We start from the raw sequence: 20526 nt of genomic DNA on the forward strand, positions 1-20526 counted from the left end.
ATGAACATTTTTATCAAATAAACAAACAGAATGGGAACAATGCACTATACAAACACTCCAAAATGTACCCTTACTTTAAAGGTTTTAGTTTTGATATTTTAGAACAAGTGAAATTCAGTCCTAGAGGAGGTGACATTAAAGAAAGACTCAAGGAAAGGGAAGAGAAATGGGAACTAAAATTGCATGCTACACAGTATCCAGGTATAAATGAAAACATCTCGTTGCAGCCATTATTGTGTATGAGAGCAAATATTTATCAAAGCTAATATTTTAACTTTTTATTATTTGCAAAGGTTATCAGTTTTTAATCACAAGGACTTTATATCCCAAACAGTTATTTGGAACTATCCCTTTAATAAGATTTGATAACTGGTTTTAATTAATTAATTATGGAAGTGAAGGTTTTTTGAATGAGAGTGATTCTGAAGATTTTCTGTTATTATGAACAAAAGTGCTTAATCGCTATAGCTTATTTTAAGTGTATTTAACAAACTTTATGCAGTCTAATAAAGTGTTTTTTTGAGGAACTGAAATTCATTGTTGGCTGGAAGCATTACATTTTTGTGGTTACCAAGTTTATAAAGGCAACTTTCTTGATGTACCAGCTTTGCTTTTTTCAAGAATCCTGGATGTCTTTGGAAGAAATTAATTTCTCTTAAAAGGTAAACTTTTTCTCATGCCATCATCTAAACTGTGACCACCTGATCTCAGGCCCTTCTTGCATAGCAGATGATTCCTTTACAAACCTATACAGAGCAGTCATTTCTAAGATGAGGACCTCTTTTCCTAACTTCTAATCTTCCTTCCATTCTTCCTTCCTTCCTAAGACAAGGACTAACTGTGCTATAGATATGTGACCTGAGCATGGTGCATAGCATGGTGACATGTACACCCTTCACAGATATAATGTAAGGAGTCACTGTGCTACAGATCTGTGACCTGAGCACGGTGCATAGCATGGTGACATGTACACCCTTCACAGATATAATGTAAGGAGTCACTGTGCTACAGATCTGTGACCCCAGCATGGTGCATAGCATGGTGAGATGTACACCTTGAACAGATATAATGTAAGGAGTGACTGTGCTACAGATCTGTGATCCCAGGATGGTGCATAGCATGGTGACATGTAAACGCTTCACAGATATAATGTAAGGAGTGACTGTGCTACAGATTTGTGACCACAGCATGGTGCATAGAATGGTGACATGTGCAACCTTAACAGATTTAATGTAAGGAGTCACTGTGCTACAGATCTGTGACCCTGGCATGGTGCATAGCATGGTGACATGTACACCCTTAACAGATTTAATGTAAGGAGTCACTGTGCTACAGATCTGTGACCCTGGCATGGTGCATAGCATGGTGAGATGTACACCTTGAACAGATATAATGTAAGGAGTTACTGTGCTACAGATCTGTGGTACTAGCATGAAGCATAACATAGTGACATGTACACACTTCACAGATATAATGTTAACACTGACTGTGCTACAGATCTGTGATGCCAGCATGGTGCATAGGATGGTGACATGTACTCCCTTCACAGATATAATGTAAGGAGTGACTGTGCTACATATCTGTATTCCCATCATGATGCATAGCATGGTGAGATGTACACCTTGAACAGATATAATGTAAAAAATGGCTGTGCTACAGATCTGTAATCCCAGCATGGCACATAGCATGGCGACACATACACCCTTAATAGATATAATGTAAGGGGTGACTGTGCTACAGATCTGTGATACCAGCATGGTGTATAGTATGGTGACATATACACCCTTCACAAATATAATGTAATGAGTAACTGTGCTATAGATCTGTGATCCCTGCATGATGCATAACATGGTGGCATGTACACCCTGAACATATATAATATAAGGAGTGACTGTGCTACAGATCTGTGATCCTAGCATGATGCATAACATGGTGTCATGTACACCCTTCACAGATATAATGTAAGGATTGACTATGCTACAGATCCATGACCCCAGCATGGTACATAACAGGGTGACATGTATACCCTTCACACATATAATGTAATGAGTGACTGTGCTATAGATCTGTGATCCCAGCACGATGCATAGCATGGTGAGATGACCACCTTGAACAGATATAATGTAAGGAGTGGCTGTGCTACAGATCTGTGATCCCAGCATGATGCATAACATGGTGACATGTACACCCTTCAGAGATATAATGTAAGGAGTGACTGTGCTACAGATCAGTGACACCAGCATGGTGCATAGCATGGTGACTTGTACACCCTGAACAGATATATTGTATGGAGTGACTGTGCTACAGATCTGTGATTCCATTATGATGCATAGCATGGTGAGATGTACACATTGAACAGATATAATATAAGGAGTGACTGTGCTACAGATCTGTGACACCAGCATGGTGCATAGCATGGTGACTTGTACACCCTGAACAGATATAAAGTAAGGAGTGACTGTGCTACAGATCTGTGAACACAGCATGGAGCATAGCATGGTGACATGTACACCCTGAACAGATATAATGTAAGGAGTGACTGTGCTACAGATCTGTGACCCCAGCATGGTGCATAGCCTGGTGACATGTACACCCTGAACAGATATAATGTAAAGAGTGACTGTGCTACATATCTGTGATTCCAGCGTGGTGCATAGTATGGTGACATGTAAACGCGTCACAGATATAATGTAAGAAGTGACTGTGATACAGATCTGCGATCCCAGTATGATGCCTAGCATGGTGACATATACACCCTTCACAGATATAATGTAAGCAATGACTGTGCTACAGATCTGTTACTCTAGCATGATGCATAGCATGGTGACATATACACCTTTCACAGATATAATGGAAGGAGTGGCTGTGATACAGACCTGTGATCCCAGCATGATGGATAGCATGTTGACATGTACACCCTTAACAGATATACTGTAAGGAGTGACTGTGCTAAAGAACTGTAATCCCAGCATGGTTCATAGGTTCATAGGTAAGTACTAAGCTAGCTGCCCTTGCGGGTCATTTTAAGCCTAACCAGTTTCCATTTTTGTGCTCAAATTAACATATCTCATTTGGTTATAGATTGTCTGTAATGATCCCATGGTCTTTAATTATATATTACCCCTAATGAGAATAAATGGGATCATACCATAGATAACTGATGGGACCCATGCATGGGATAAACCATATAGTAGCTGTCTCTACCCATTAGTATTACAAAGGGAAGTCCTGTGGTACATTTTCTGATTCCCATCCATAAATCTAAGTTACATTTGAAAATGAATAAATCCAAAAACAGGTTTGAAAAACCAGCAACACAGTCCGAGAAGAGTCAAATAACACTATTTATTCCACTGTTTTAAGCACTTTTCATCAGCCTGATAGCAAACTTCTTTAGAAACAGTTACAGCAATAAAAAAAACTTCCTTATAAGTAAGACAGGTGATCAGCATTCACCAATTGCATCACTTTGTTCTACTTAAGCAAACACACTTTAAAATTAAAGTGACAACTGCTGATAACCAGTAATAAAACAACATTAAAGTATATAAACACATTAACGTATGTAAACATGTCTACGACAGTGACCACAATACACAAACGTAAAAACATTAAAAGTTATTTTGTATAACCCAACCATTGACAGAAATAATATATGTTTTTAACAAAATGTGACTCATCTCTGCAAGCTCTTTAGTTTGAGAATGCTACTAATTGAGCATGAGTCATTCAACCCAGGAAAACTGTAGGCATTCAGCCTCACTTGCCAGGCTAATTCAAGTTCTTCAAGTTTGAGTGGTCTAGGGCTACCCCTATTATCATACTTGGCTTGATCAATGATAATAAATTTAAAAGCATGTTCTTTATTAGAAATAATGTGCTTATCTAGCGCATTCTCCAGGTTACACTTATTCATAGCATATTGGTGTTCACCTGTCTTACTTATAAGGAAGGTTTTTTATTGCTGTAACTGTTTCTGAAGAAGTTTGCTATCAGGCTGACGAAAAGCGCTTAAAACAGTGGAATAAATAGTGTTATTTGACTCTTCTCGGACTGTGTTGTTGGTTTTTCGAACCTGTTTTTGGATTTATTTGTTTACATTTGAAAATGGACAGGGATGAACTTTGTTTTATGTGGATGGGGTGTCTGTTCCGCAGCAGCAGTATCCTCATCGAAATATACCTATCCCTCCAAACCATTCTGTTGATGGTGCAGATGAGGTATAGATCCCTAGACTGGAATGTTCTGATGCCATTTGAATTGCTGATTTGCAGTAAATCTATCAGTAATTGATCACAGAATGCCTTGTGTGAAAGCTGCCAGCCCAGCCAGCTAGAATTTTGTAAATAATTCTATGACATTTGTGAATAGTAATATCATTTAAATGCTTGCCTTAGAAAAAAAAAAACTATATGTGCTGTACTGAGTTTCAAGATTAGAAGCACAGTGCACCCTGCTGGAAAAGAGCAGAAATGTATATGAACTATATGTCTATGCAAATGTATGTTTTCATGGTAAAAGTTGGAATATACAAAATTAACTTCCAAAACTCTAAAAAAATAAGTTGACAAGTAAAATAGTTTCACGATGATGTTTACCACAGCTAGAAGACAGAATGTCTACAGTTAGAGCTTCTTTCTATAGCTTGAGATAGAGATAATTATAGATTTCAAGGGTAAAATTATTTAACAGTTTTATGATTTCCATTTCCAGGCAAGTGTCTAAGAGATAAGTGTTAGCTTCTACAAGATAACTATTCTTGACACCGAGGTGATAACTTTTAGGCTTCTGTTGGCCTGGAAACTAAGGCAGAGGTGACAAGAATGATGTAGTCTGAGATGACCCAGCAGAAATGTTTTGATAGTAACTTAAGGTCTATCTCTCAGAAAAAGTCTGTGCATTTTGTGTTTGGTTTTGGACCTGGCAAGAACATCCACTCATCTATATTTGCCTTGCTCTGCAAGTAAGGCTTAGATCACAGTATCTCCCTTAGAGATAGATAGGAATATAGTAAGATTGGTCTAGATGTTTTCTGTATTTATGTGAGACTGTCCTGCAATGTTATTTTGAAATATTTCCTGTGATTCTGAACTCTATTGTCACTGTGTTGAGTTAATGAGTATTGTCTTGTGCTCTTATTATTTATTATTAAATATATTTAAACCTTTTAATGGCGGCTGGTTTTGTTTAAAGATATTTAAGCTCTTAACGTACTTGCATATGTATTTGATGATACTGTACAGGCTACTCTGGAATAGCCTTAAAAGTTCTGGTCACACTTACCATTTGGATAACAGTAACATTGCATAGTAGAATTGGTTGCCCTTTGTAACGGTCGTATGGTAGCTGATAAGTAGTGGTTGGTGGCAGTGTCTGGGCAGAAGGGGGCATAGCTAGTGAATTGGTGCCAGCCTTTCCCAGGAGTGTCTGTGTGTTTGTATATAAATCAAATCTCAGTGTATGTGTGTGTCAGCTACTTGGGCAGGGATACGAAGCACTGGTTAGACAGAGAGGGTGCTGGAAGTTTTGGCTTGACTACTCGGCTGAGATATGAACCATATAGCTGTGCCAGTGGGGAGTCTTACTGGGGATCTGGAGAGAGTGGGAAAAACCAGCCCCAGACTGACTGTGATCTCTGTGTGCTCTTAAGGAAAATTGTACTTTACTGTGTGTGTACTTGTTATCCTCCCAATGTGCAATCCCTCACTGGTGTTAGTGGTGAGGATTGAGGCTGCTTGATTACTGGGCCAGTGTAGGGGTGTCACAACTTGTATGCCAGACAGTGGTCAGCTCTTAGCAATTTGTCAGATGCCAATTATAGTGACAGGGCTTTGAGCTGATCCATGTAGGGCATGCTATTTGGCCTTGTATCCTTTTAGTATGGCATTTCTGTGGGCATTCCAGTTGTTGCATGTGTCTGGACAGATACTTGCCAAAGTGAGCATTATATTCAATGACTGGCCTAATGAGGGCTGAGTAAAGGGGAACTAAATGTTCTCAGCATGGTGGCATGTACACTCTTCTCAGATGTAATACAAGGAGTGACTGTGATAGAGAAAGTGCAGTTGTGCCAAGAAACTTACCATAACAGTAAATGCTTTAAGAATCACTGCTGCAGTGGTCTTAGCTATAAGGGTTATATCCTGCCAAGGATATAACTGCTGCCCACCTTCCAAAGCTTCAGGGAACCTTCCACATGGCCAAACTGTTGGACAGCTTGAGCGAAGATGACTAAAAGGCAAATCTGGGCAGTGATCACTTCAGAGCTTTCCTGCCAGCAGAAAGATGGAGGCTGAGCTCTGAAATGATAATGCTAGGAAGAACAAAAATAAATAACCACACCTTGTAATAAACAACATACCAAAAACAAAGGGGCTTTAGGTATGCGGCAGCTACTGCAGCAGTAATTATTAAAACATCTACTGTATGAGTAGGTTTACTTACACAGCTGTACTATGTTCTTCATATTGATCACTGCTGTAGTAGCCTTAGCTATATGGGTAGATTACCCTAGCTTACTATTTTTGGGAGGTGGAAGGAGATGAGTCCAGCAGCCCCTGAAGAATGGTCCAAGAAAATCCTGATCTAGACCTAGAAAATGAGTCTTGATTACAGTGCTTTGTAAAAGTATGTGCAGAAGACCAAGTTGCTTCTTCTAAAATACTTGTCAAATCCAACACTTTCTAAAAAGCCATAGATGAAGCCAAGGCCCTGATAGAGAGGGCCTTGACTCCGCCCGGAGTAGTTTTGTTTTGGTGAGTATAACAAAAGGTAATAGCCTTAGACAACCATTTTGAAACAGTCTGTTTTAACACAGGTTGTCCCTTCCTCTTCCATTCACAAGAAATAAACAATTGATCGGAAGATCTAAAAGATCTAGTTCTGTCAAGATACTTCATGAGTTGTCTGTGGACATCCAAGGTATGGAGTGTCCTTTCTCACTCATTTCTGGGTTCAGGAAATAAAATGGGGAGATAGATAGTTTTGCTTAAAGTATACTTATATACAAGCTTATATATAAAAGAAGGATTAGTTCTCATAGAAGCCCTATCCCTGTGAAAAGATGAGACAGAGTTGACTCACCATGACAGCTTGCAATTCTGATATTCTTGCAGAGGCCAGAGCAACAATAAAACTGCTTTCCATGTTAAGAACCTCTAGGCAGTCAGGCTAGCTGATTCAAATGGAGTAAATGTTAGTTTCTCTAACACAAAATTAAGATCTAGCAGGGGCCACTAGTTTTCTTGGAGGCTTCTTATGCAAAATCCCTTTCAAAAACATTTTAACATGAGACTACATTGAAAGACAAGGATCTATGGGCAGACATGCTTAAATGTCAGATAAATGAACCTTGATTGAAGAGTAAGAAATGGCATATGATACTAACTCACAAAATATTGTTAAAACTAGAGAACAACTAGTCCTTAATGGGTGCTGGTTATGTTGTTGTCACCAAACAGAAACGTTTTTCCATTTACTAATGTAGGATTTTCTAGTAGCAGATTTTATGGTCTCCATTAGTACCTGCTTCACATTCTCAGTAAATAGGTGCCTAAAAGGAATTAAGGCCCTATCATCCAGGCAGTCATTTAAGTTTGATTGGTGTCAGGTGTATCAGACACCCATGTTCATGTATGAGTACATTTAGTTAGTGAGAAAGCTTGTGGTAATTGCCTCTAGCCATTTCCAAAAGAAGGGAGAACCACTGCTGCCTTGGCCAGAAAAGTAGTCACCACAATGATCTTGTGGGATTCCTTCTGAAACTTCAGAAGTCCCCTGGATATTACTGGAAAGGGTGGAAAAGTATAGAGGAACATTCCTGTACAAGAGAAAAAAAAAGCATCTGTCTTCCAGGCCTTCATGCATCGATTCCTGGAGCAGAATCTTGTCAGCTTATTGTTCAGAGAGCAGGCAAAGAGATATTCTTGAGGAATTCCCCACAGATGGATCAAATCTTGGAAGATACCTGATCTAATTTCCATTTGTGAGGGTCTGTGCTCTGCTCCTCAGCTTGTCTGCTGCACAATTTTGCTCTTACAGAATATAGGATGCCTGTAAAGTGAGATTCTGCTGTGAAGCTATATGCCAAGCTACCATGGCTAGCTGGTGAAGGAGGTACAATGTGGTTCCCCCTTCCTTGTTTATGTATCATCTGACTATGGTATTGTCTGTGACAACTTGAAGAGGTCCTGGGGACCAAAGCTGATTCAGAGAGTTAAGTGCCTTAATCAGGGGAAGTGTCTGTTTTATATTTATGTGCTTGCATTTGTCCTTGGTGGCTCACATACATTGCACTTTCTTTTAAGCATTCTGAAACTGGTCCCCAAGCAAAGTCCGAAGTGTCTGTGGTGACTGACTGCTTTGGAATAGGGAGGGAGAAGGGAAGACCTAGATTTAGGGATATCTGTTATCTCCACCAAGTGATTTGTCTTCTGACAAACCCCAATACAGGGATTTGAAATGAGAAATGATGGTGCTGGGACTAAAAAAAACTTCAGCTATCACTGTATATTTCTCATGTGACATCTTGCCAAAGATAAGCCATGAGACCCAGTTCCTGAGAAATTCTCTTGCAGTGACTGACGTCTGAGTGGAAAATCACTAGAAACACATCTAGATATAGCTTATTTTTCCAGTGGAAGAAAAATGTTTGAACTGCGGTGTCTAATTGACATCCTAGAAACATAGTCTTGTAAGAAGAAGTCAAGAAAAACTATTGAATGTTCTCTTAGAATCCTAGCTTGTGTAAGAGATCATCCAACAGAGAGAAATTCCTGATACTTTGAAACATTTTTGTAAAAATGTGGATACCCTGTAGCCTGCAATGAACTATAACTGGAGCTATACCTTTTTGAACAGTCTTGGTGCATTGGATAGTCCAAAGGGTAAGACAGAGAACTGATAGGCATACAAAACTTTAAGAAACACCTGTAAACTGTATGAATAGAGATGTGATTATAAGCATCTTTTAAACAGTATTACCATGAAACTTAACTGAGGAAGAAGAGGTAGCACGTTGTAAAGTGGCATCATTTTGAATTTAGGCACTAACACAAACAGGTTTGGGAAAGAAAGATTCAGAACTAGTCTGCAAGTATTTTTTTCTTTGGCACTAAGAACATCTTTGAATAAGAAGGAGATGGTTCTATTACTCCCTGGCACAGCATGCGGTGAAGAACAGGTGGAAATAAAAGAGTCTGGTCTGGAAGATGAAGAGTTACCCTTGGAAAGGAAGAATTTCCTTCCACTGCCATCTTTAACCTTGATGAATGATTTTTAGAACCTATTTGTCTGAAACTATCTGTTGCCAAAGAGTAAAATGGAGATTCAGACTTTCCAGAAGACAAATGGGGGTACTGGGGGGTGAGGTGAGGGAGAATAAAGTCTCTTAAATAGTCATTCTGACTATTTAAACTGTCCTTGACTTAGCGAGTTTCCAGAATTCTTCTTGGGATGTCATTGCCATTTCATTTTAGATGTCTGTTTACCCGCATTTTTTTTTAGACTATGTATTTTGTTTCGTACCAAAATTGGATGAGGAGTTAGAGAATCCCTTGGAAAATGTGGAAAAAGGATGGTTGAAAATCTTAGAGACTTCCTGTATCCGAGTTACACTTTTCATCACACTTTCTGATCATCTCTGCAGCAGAGGGGCCAAGAACTAAATCTCTGGTCAAAGGAGAATTTAAAATCAATTTTTTTACATAATCTGGTAGGTTCTGATAATGCAGCCAGTGAAACCACCTCAAAACAGTACCAGTGGTCATAGCCCTTGAAGAAGTATTGATGAAGTCGTACACATACTGTATACAAGTGTACCAACTTGAACAACAGAAGAAATTCCATTCTTTAAAGCAGATTTTTCCTCACAAGCAGAAACTGCAGAGAAAATATTCCTCACACTTTCACAATTGGACAGAACAAACCTTAGCATATGACCCTGGCAATTCAAAATTCTGAAAAGCAAAGTTGCAGAAGCATACACTTTTTCCCCATACTAATCAATCTTCTTCTTTCAGCTTCTCCCAGTTAGGGGTCGCCACAGCGGATCACTTGTCCGCTCATTATTGGCAGTGGAGTTCTACAGTGTTGAGTTGCCAGCCCAGCACCCAACCTTCCACAGAAGGCACACACATGCACACCTAGGGCCAATTTAGAGTGTCCAATCCACCTACAGTATGTCTTTGGGATGTGGGAGGAAACTGGAGCAAACCCATGTGACCACAGGGAGGACATGCCGACTCCGCACAGAAGGCACCCTAGCTGAGAATCAAACCAGAGAACCTCTTGCTGTGCGGCAGCAATGCTAACCGCTGCTCCACAGTGGCCGCCCCCATATTGATTAATAATCTTCCCATCTTTATCAGAAAGAGTAGAATTGGAAGTAACTAAATGTTTAGCAACAGTAGGATTAATTAAAGCTATAGCTGTTTTGTCAAGTTTGAGAAGAGTATATAAAAACTTAAAAGAGTAAGAGACTTCATACATCCTGTCTGCTTTTTTAGGATCAGATGGCTGACTGTCAGGAAAATTTCAGGCAGTGACACACACATCCTCTAAAACAGACAGAACTGGAGGAATGGGTGCAGGGTCTGGAAATTCCTTCTGTAACAGCTCGTAGTATTTTATGAGGGGCTGAGACACCTCATGGTTCTCCCACTGAAAACACTGGCACATTCTAGAAATACTCTCAGAGAAAGAAAAACTGCCACAGGCAGAATCACAAACTAAGCTCTCCTCTGAATCTGAATTAGAAATCTGAGGAGAAACACTGTATCTGTCCCTTTATCCTCTTATCCAGATGCAGAACCTTGAATCTTTTCAGGAAAGGAAGTATTCCTCTTTCTTTTACCAGAAACTACCTTACAAGAAGGATGAATGTCTTGAAATAAATCTTGGGACAGACCCACTAAACTACTCCTGTCTGAGGAAATTGAAGCGAAGTAGATGCATACTTAGTTTTCTACTTCTTTTTGACATGAAAAATGGGGCCAAGTGTTATTAGTGGAAGCTGCAGATTCCCTAGGGATGAACACATCATTTTGACAAAACAGGGAAGCCTTTCCAGTTCCCTCTCACAGGGCTGACAGGAGTGGCTCTGTCATACCCTCCTTGCCCACTAAGGGGACCCCAACAGCCATAGAGGATGTGACTAACCCAGTTCCATAGTGCTGTATGTGCTACACCAGAGGGATTTGGGGTAAAGATGAGTGACCTGATGTACACCAAATGGCCAAAGCAAAGTCATGCACCTGTGGCTAAAGCAAGTTGCTAGCCTGCTGTTGTGGCAATGGCTGCTTATTTTTTTCTTTTTTGGCTGGAAGAAGGACTAACTCTGGGACTAACAGTTTTTTCATGGTCAAGATGAAAATGGTGCCTTTTCCCCAGGGAAAACAATCAACAAATGTCAGTAAAATTAAAAAGTATTTAAAAGTCACTTTTCCACCAGACATGTACACTAAAAATCAGGTTAAAACAGTAGGCCAGCCCCCACAAAGTAAAATAAATACAATTTTTCTACAAAAAATGTTTTTAGTTATCTTAAACAAGTTTTAAGTTGACAAGGAAAAAAGAGTGCTTCTGTTTAAAAGTACATCCTGCCTTGTGACTTTAAAACACAAACTCCTAGCTTAAAAAGCAGAATTATTAAATGGAAGTTGTGATTTTTTTTCCAAAGGGAACTTATTTGCCCAACAAACTTAACAGCACAATCCAACTATCGGTCCATGAAGCCTCAGGAGAGCATACTATTCAATGGCAGTAAAGCACTGAAAGACCTGGCACCCAAACCCCAAACTTCTCTTTTAGGCAGATCCACTTCAGCTGTCTGTCATTTTGGGAACATGGAAAGTGCAATGAAGCTTTAGAAGCTGGCTGGCTATTGTATCCCTGACAGGATATAAACCATTGAGCTAAAGCAACTATAGCAGTGGTCAATATGATGAACTTCTGTAATCCAAGTATGGTGCACAGCATGGTGATGTGCACTCATCACAGATGTAATACAAGAAGTGACTATGATACAAAACTGTAATTCAACCATGGTGCACAGCATGACAGCTTGTACATCCTTCACAAATGTAATAAAATAGATCAGTGCAGTGGTGCAACGGTTAGCATTGTTGCCTCACAGCAAGAGGTTCTCCTGTTCAATTCTCATCTGGGGTGCCTTCTGTGTGGAGTCTGCATGTCCTCCCAGCATTTGCATGGGATTCCTCTGGGTGCTCCAGTTTCCTCACACATTGCAAAGACATGCATCTGGAGCATTTCTGGCTGGGCCTTCAATGAAAATGGGGGTTCTGTCCCAGTCAGACTTTTCTGGTAAACAAATGTTAAATAAATAAATAAATAAATAAATAAATAAATAAATAAATAAAAGGAGTGACTGTGCTACAAAACTGTATTCCCAGCATGGTGAATAACATGGTGACATGTACACCCTACACAGATACAATACAAGAAGTGACTGTGCTGCAGAGCTGTAATCCCCATATTGTGCAAAGCATGACATAGGTTCATAGGGTCATACTAGGCTATCTGCCCTAGGGCATTTATAAGCCTAGCCAGAATGTGTTTGGCTTTCGCCACCCATTTTAAATTTATTTTGCTATGCCCTTTTTCGAGGTTAGTATACTGTGCTTCTGTCTAACAGTGACACAGAAGTGATACCCGGGGTAAACCTACGATCTCCCATCCACTCATCAAGATTCCTCTTGAAGAGAGTCAATGAGGGACTCTGCCTAACCTGGACTGGGATTTTATTCCAGAGTGAAGGGAGCCTCTGGGTTATGAATCTGTCCCTCCAGAATGTCCTATTTATTTCAATGCTGAGGTTCAAGTCTCTCGAGCGCGTAGCTCGATGGGATTTGGATTTTCAGAGGTGCGGCATGTCCATTAATTCTGTGTTGGACATGGCTTTATACGTCAGGCACAGATCGTCTCTGAACAGGCGGTATGCCACTGAGTAGAGCTGGAGTTTCTTTAACCGGGCAGCATATGGCATCTGTTTGAGCCCTTTGATCATCTTGGTGAGGTACTTTTGGGGTCTTTCCAGTTGCTGCAGGTGTCTGGTAAGGTACATCCCAAAAGGGGCATTGTACTCAATTATGGGCCTGATGAGGATGAGTAAAGAGGCACGATGACCTCCCCTGATCTAGATGTGAATCCCTTCATGATTTCGTGGGCTATATAAAATGTTTTTCTAACCACTTTGGCCACTTGGTTGTCAAATGAGAGATTGCTATCAACTTGGGTCCCCAGATCCCTAATTACTTCTTCTGTACTTAATGGATTACCACCTATGTGGTAATTTGTGGGCACTTTGTTTTTGCCAAAGGGGATGACTATACACTTTTTGGCATTTAGCTTGAGGCCATGGCTCTGGCACCAGTTGTCTGTTTCTATGAGGCCCTTTTGGAGGATGCTTGTGTCGGCTGAAGAGTCGATTATTTCGCCCAGTTTGCAGTCATCTGCGAACTTGGTCAGCCACAGTCCTTCCATGTTGGCCTGTACCTCCGAGAAATATATACCGAACAAGAGAGGTCCCAGGACTGAGCCTTGTGGGACACCACTTGTAACTGGTTTGGAGTCTGACATGGCTCCAGCAATTCTAACCATGTGGGTTCTGTCCTTGAGCCAGTTTGCAATCCATCTAGTGACATAGGGGTTTATATTTAAGCTGGTGAGCTTATCTATAATGCCTGAGTGGGGTATTGTATTGAAAGCTTTTGGGAGGTCCAGGTAGGCTGTGTGGACCACCTTCCCCTTGTCAATGGCCTTGGTGACTGTTTCAAAGAAATCAACCAGGTTTAAGAGGCAGGATCTGCCCTTAACAAAGCCGAACTGGGTAGGATCCAGTGTCTGTAGGTCCCCAATATCTATATTTATGAGGTCCATGATGATCCTTTCCATAGCTTTGCAGACCAAGCTAGTCAGGCTTATGGGGCGATAGTTTCCAGTATCCGTTGAGGCACCACCTTTATGGAGAGGGACCACTGTTGCTGTACGCCACTCTTTGGGCACATATCCTTTAGTAAGGCTGAGATTGAACAGTAGTTTTATGTTTGGGTTTAGCTCTTCTTGGAGTTCATGTAGGACGCAGCCCGGGACACCGTCTGGTCCCATTGATGCTGTGTTTTTTGCTTTGGAGAGGGCGGCTCTTAACTGAGCATCTGAGATGTCAGGGGGGCAGCACTCTGCTGGGATAGATATTTGCCCTTTTGGTGGGGGGGGGAGTTTGCGCTGAACCTGTCAGCTAGGATGTTGGCAATGTCTGTGGGTTCAGTGTATTTTTTGTCATTTTGGACTAATTCTGAGCATGCCTGGGAATTACCACCCAAGTTCCTAACATAACTAAAGAAAGCCTTGTGATTATCCTTAGTGTCCTGTGCAATTTATCTCTCGAAGCTGGCCTTAGACAATTTTATGAGTGCCCATAGTTTTTTGCTAATACTGATCAGTGATGCCTTCCCTTTTTGGGATTTTGCTCTATCATTTAGTAGCTTCCTCCTTCTATTGTATAGTTTGTTTATGGCTGGGGTCCACCAGACAGGACGTCTGCCTTTGGAGGATTGGGTCTTGGTTTTATTTGGGATTGCATGATCCATGCATTCCTGAAGATGTTCATAGAATGCGTTTATAAAGGATTCTGAGGGTCTGGGCCATATTTTCCACAGGCCCAGGGGCTTTGACGGATTCCACCTCGGTTTTGAGGAGTGTGAAATTTGCTTTAGAGAAGTTTTTCTCTGTGGTTTTCTGGGCAGGGGGTGGGGTCGGGATGTGAATATCCAGTGAGATTAGTTTATGGTCTGATCTTACCAGTGAGGGATACACTTCTGGTCTGGAGCATAGAGTCCCCATGTTGGTGATGATCAGGTCCAGTATGTTTTCCCCTCTTGTGGGAGTGGTAACAAGTTGTTCCATAGCATTTGAGTTTATAAATTCGAGGAACCTTTGGGCTAGGGTGTTGGAGCTAGAGTAATGCTCTCAGTCTATGTTTGGGTAGTTGAAGTCGCCCAATATAATGGTGTTTGGAGAGACCTTCATATTTTCCAGTGTTCTCAGAAAGGCCGAGTGGGGTTCCTGGGTTTGGAAGGGTGGTCTGTAGCAGGCTATAAACTGGAAGGCAGTTTTACAGCCTGTTCACACTTCACAGATGTAATACCAGGAGTGATTGCACTACAAAACTATAATTCAGTCATGGTGCACTGCATGGTACACCCTTTACATATGCAATGCATGGACTGACTATGATACAGAACTGTAATCCCAGCATGGTGCATAACATAATGACATGTACCCCTTCACAGCTACAATACAAGGAGTGACTGTGATAGAGAACTGTAATCCAAGCATGGTGCACAGCATGGTGACAGGCACACCCTTTACAGCTGTAATATATGGACTGACTGTGATACAGATCTATAATCTCAGCATGGTGCATTGCATGTTGACATGTACCTCTGTAAGACAAGGTGTGACAGTACTGCAGAACTGTAATCCAAACATGGTGCACAGCATGATAGCCTGTACACAGTATGAGAGCTAAAGCAGCATCACATGTTGGAAGAATGTTGGAAGAAGGATCCACAGCATGGCAGCCTATGTGTCTGGCTAATAGTGAAGATGAAACTGAAATGTGACTGTTCTGAGGGATTGGGTGACTGTTATGTTTGCTGCCCTACAGACATATACACATACACACACACACACACACACACACACACACACACACACACACACACACACAAACACATATCTGCGCGTGCACACACGTGCCCACGCATGAACAGAACATTACATATATGGGCAATTTTGGAAGATCACAAGCCTGCCTGTGCCATATCTTTGATGTGTGAAGGGAAACTGGAGCACTCAGTAAAAAAGAATGAGAACTCATGGAGGACATACTGACATCATCAAGAAGGCCCTAAAATGAGAACCAAGGTGGGTTCTTTTCATGGACTACTATATCTGGTTTTCTCACATCTATTTTTTGAACAATTGGTAGTGGGTGATCCCATGTGATATAAACTTCATTTTCTGTGATGCTTTGTGGCTCATGTTTCCAATGTTTTTCAGCCACTTCAATATCATAATGTTTGCACAATCCCCTGTGCAACAGTCTTACCACATTATTATGCCTTTCAGTATACAGTTCTTCTGCCATTAGTATATCACAACCAGCAACAAGGTGTGCAATTGTTTTCAATTCTGTTTTACAAAACATACATTTGTCTGCTTCTCTCACATGTTCCATGGACTTTGTAAACCAATGTGTACGTAGGCCTTTATCTTGGGGTGCCAATATTAACCTTTCATCTTTTGGTTTGAATTTGCCTCTCATTAACCATTCCTGCATTTGATCCTGATCAACATGAGGTTCTTCCAGGAGTTTTTTTATACTTGCAACTATATTTATGATTCTCCACATTTCTTGCCTTCTCATCTGATCCTTTACCTTATATTCTTTGTTTGTTTTTTGGCACATTCAGTTGCTGCCTGATTTTTATCTACTTCTGGTTTGATTTCCATTCCCACTTGATGCCGGTATGCTTTTGCTGGACTTAGAAGGGAAGTCATTTTAGATTTATTCTCCTCATGTTTCAAAACTTTCACTATGTTTGGGTCTTGTGAAGTCAGCAGATATGTATGCAGTTCCACGATTGCAGATCTATACATGTAATAAATTTCAAGGAGGAACATGCCTCCTTTGGAACAGGGAGTGTATAAACTTGGTATGCACTGATTTTTATAAATCATTTGATGAGCATGAAGCATCCTTCTTGTTTTCCTGTCTAATCTATCCAACCCCTTTTGGGGCCAGTCAGTCACTCTAAAACTGTAAGTCAGGACAGGAAGACCAAATGGTTTATAGCTTGAATTTTGTTCCTCGACATCAACACTGTTTTCAGGATTAATTTAAGTCTTCTAAAATATTCCTTACTAAGTTTTATTCACATATGTTCATGTTTTATTGTTGAGCCTTCATCAATTCCCAAATATTTATACACTCCCTCTTGCTCAAGTTCTTTTATATCACATTCTTATCCCAAGCTGATGTTTTCTTGGTGCTGCAACTTCCCTGCTTTTGGACATTTATCGAGACCAAATGACATTCTTATATCATCTGAAAAAGTTTTGACTACTTGCAGTTGTGCTTTCAGTTCCTCATCTGATGAGCTTTACAGTTTTAATTCTTCGACAAAGGGAAGACGAGAAGTCTTTACACTTTGTTGCTTTCTGGGAGCCAAATTATAGCCATGACCTAATCTGTTATGTAGACAGCTTAATGGGTTAAGGGCAAGGAAAAAGAGCAATGGTGACATGGAGTCACCCTGGAATATCCCCCTTTGGATTTTTATCCCTGGAATAATAATTTGTCCTTTATCATGGCTTAACTGCATAGTGGTTTGCCACTGTTTCATGGTTGCTGTGATGTAATTTATCAGTGTAGGGTGTACCTTATGCATTTTTAAGCACTCTTTTATCCATGAATGTAGGATACTGTCAAATGCTTTTTTGTAGTCAATCCATGCCATACTTAGATTCTTCCCCTTTCTACAGTTCTCCACTATGACTGTATTTAACAACAAATGATCCTTTGCTCCATATGACTTTCTTTTCTTGCCCTTTTGTTCTATTGTCATAATTGATTTCTCTTCTAAATGACTATAAACTCTATAGACATCAATTCCAGTGTATAGTTTATACATCGTCGGAAGGCAAGTTATTGGTCTATAATTTTTAGGGTAGCTTACAGGTTCACTCTTAAGTAGGAGCATTGTTTTTCCTGTTGTTAGCCAGGTCAGTGTCTGCTCGGGGTGTGCAAATAAATAGTTCTTACTTATGGCTAAATCTTTGTGCAAAGATGTTAATACTTTTATCCATAAGTTAGATACTGCATCTGGGCCTGGGGTTTCCAGTTACAGGCTTTTCTTAAGTTTGTCTCAATCTCCCTAGCTGTTACTTCATCCTGTTTCATATCATGTACCGTTGAACTTCTTATTCTTTCTTTTGCTTCTTCTATCCATTTAGCATCTTTGTTGTTTCACAGGATCTGCATAAATACTTCAAAATGTATCTATTTCTTCTATTTTTGGTGGTCTTTCAATTCCTTTTACCTTGTTTCACAATTCTCTATAAAAATTTTTGGGTCATCAATAAATTGCTTATTTAGTACTTTTCCTTTATATTTATCTTCTACGTTTTTCTGCCTGTGCTAATATTTTTAGTTTATTCTTTGCGATAGTGCATGATAAATCCTGATCCATTATAATTCTGAGCATTGCTTTTATCATGTCTCTCTTTCTGAGTATTTTTGTTGATCTGTTCCCTCTTCTATACTCTTCTAACAGTGACACTTCTTGTCTTAATTGCTTTATAGTTTTCTCTGTTCTATACTTCCATGATGGTATTTGATTTCTCCCCTTCCTTTCTCTTGCTACCCTGTGTTCTTGTGGTAGAATTTTATCTGTTATTAATTTACTTGCACAGTAATATATCCTGTTTACTTCTCCCATCCTGTCCAATGAAGTAATATTCTGTCCAGTGAAATTTCTGCCACATTAGATCATCTAGCCAAGCTTTTACCGGGTAGTTGGCAGTCGTTTAGCCCATCAGGCAGAGAGGCTTTTCTTCTTCTAAATGTAAGAGGCTGCAAACGTTTTCATAGATAAGGTTGCCAGAATTAGATTGCCACTGCCTGACAGTGTTTCTTCAGAGCACTGCAGATATCATGTTACCCACAGCTTCTGCAGAGCATTACAGATTTCCTGCATGAGTCCCTTGTTTTTTTAGTAGATGGACTATAGCTATATTCATGGTTTCTGTTCTTCATTCAACTTTTTGTGAATGGGACTCTGCCCTACAGTGCTTGTAACAGCTAACTTGGATGTTCTAGGTCCAGCTGTTTTTTTCAGAAGTACATTTTTCTAAATAGACAATGGTAATAGCATCTTCATTAAAAGAGGCATTAGTTAACCCTCTAATGAAAAAATAAATAAATAAACTACAACTGAGCCACTAATTGCACAAAATTGTCATACAGTCTCCCTCCTTTCTTTTATAGGTAAGTTCATTGTATATTGTGACACCACTCCTCTGGGTCAGTGATCAAGGAGCCTGAATCCTCACCACTGACATAGATGAAGGATGTTCACTTTGAATAAAAATAGATACACACAGTATTTCCAGATGCAACTCTCTGCACCAAGCACAATTTTCCTTAGGAGCACAAAGGGAACACAGTCTGGGGGCTGGGTTTCCCTCTCTCTCACAAGACCACCAATAAGACTCCTCACTGGCATAGCTGTAGAACTGAGTCCTCAGCTGAGTGTTCCAAGCCAAGTCCTCCACCACCCTGTCTGTCAAACCAGTGCTCTGTGTCCCTGCTCCAAATAGCTGACACACACACTCTTTGAGATTTGATTTTCTCACAGACACACACACACCTGTGAAAGGTTGGCACAGATTTACTAGCTCTTCTACCTTTGCCAAGACTATAAGGTACTTATACCGCTATCAGCCAGCTATTCTAAGGCTCTTACAAGGGTACCAATTATACTGAGTAAAATTAATACTAATACAAATTGTAGTGTTTGACCAATGCAGCAAGGCTTTCAGGAGCGGCCACCATGTCACCAAATAAATATAAGTACTCTCAAAGGTTGAAATATTCTCTAAAAGACCATCCACAATGAAACATTTAAATCTATTTAATAATTAATAATAAAAGAACATGAAAATACCAAACATCTACTTACAATAAACACTAGAGTTTAAAATCACAGGAAATATTAACAATAACACCAATTGATAGATTCACACAGATAAAGAAAAACAGTACTTAACTAATCTCACTATATTTTCCTGACTAAACTAAAGAATTACTATACCCTGGTTACTTACTAAAGCAAGATGAGATGAAGTGGGTGAGTGGTATTCCTTTTTGGTCAGGTTTCAAACACAGACTGCCCTTAGACTTCTGTCTCTTCTAGTAATAAAACATAATTTCAGTGCTGGATTACAGAATGACATCACATGCATCTTGTCATCTGACTCTGGTTCCCACACTACCTCCTTTGCTAGAAAGTGAACCAGAATTTAGCAGATATGTGTTACCATACACAGACAGAGCTTTGCTGAGATGCATTATAGCATCTGGAAGCTATAGAACCATTTCAAAACTTCAACCCTTCCAGTGTAGCAATTATTTCACCCCTAAGAACAATACAGAAGGATTCCTAGTCCTGGCTTTCACAGACATATCATCTCTGGCTGCAATCAGAACTGTGAGATACAGTCTTCATGGCCTAAACCTGGTAATTTAATTGCAGACTATTTTTCAAAGTTAGCTAGACTGAGATCAACCTCTTCCCTTCCAATATCCTCTGTTACAATATATTCATTTCAACAGTTAGAATACAGTCTGAAATACAGGTGTATTTCTTTTCTGTCCAGCAGGACCCACTGTTGGTACATTTTTAACACAAGCAGCTTTACAAATACATTTTCAACACAAGCATC

This window comes from Protopterus annectens, chromosome 4.part0, assembly GCF_019279795.1.
Source record: "Protopterus annectens isolate FY-2018-M chromosome 4.part0, PAN1.0, whole genome shotgun sequence".
NCBI classification, from domain to species: domain Eukaryota; kingdom Metazoa; phylum Chordata; order Ceratodontiformes; family Protopteridae; genus Protopterus; species Protopterus annectens.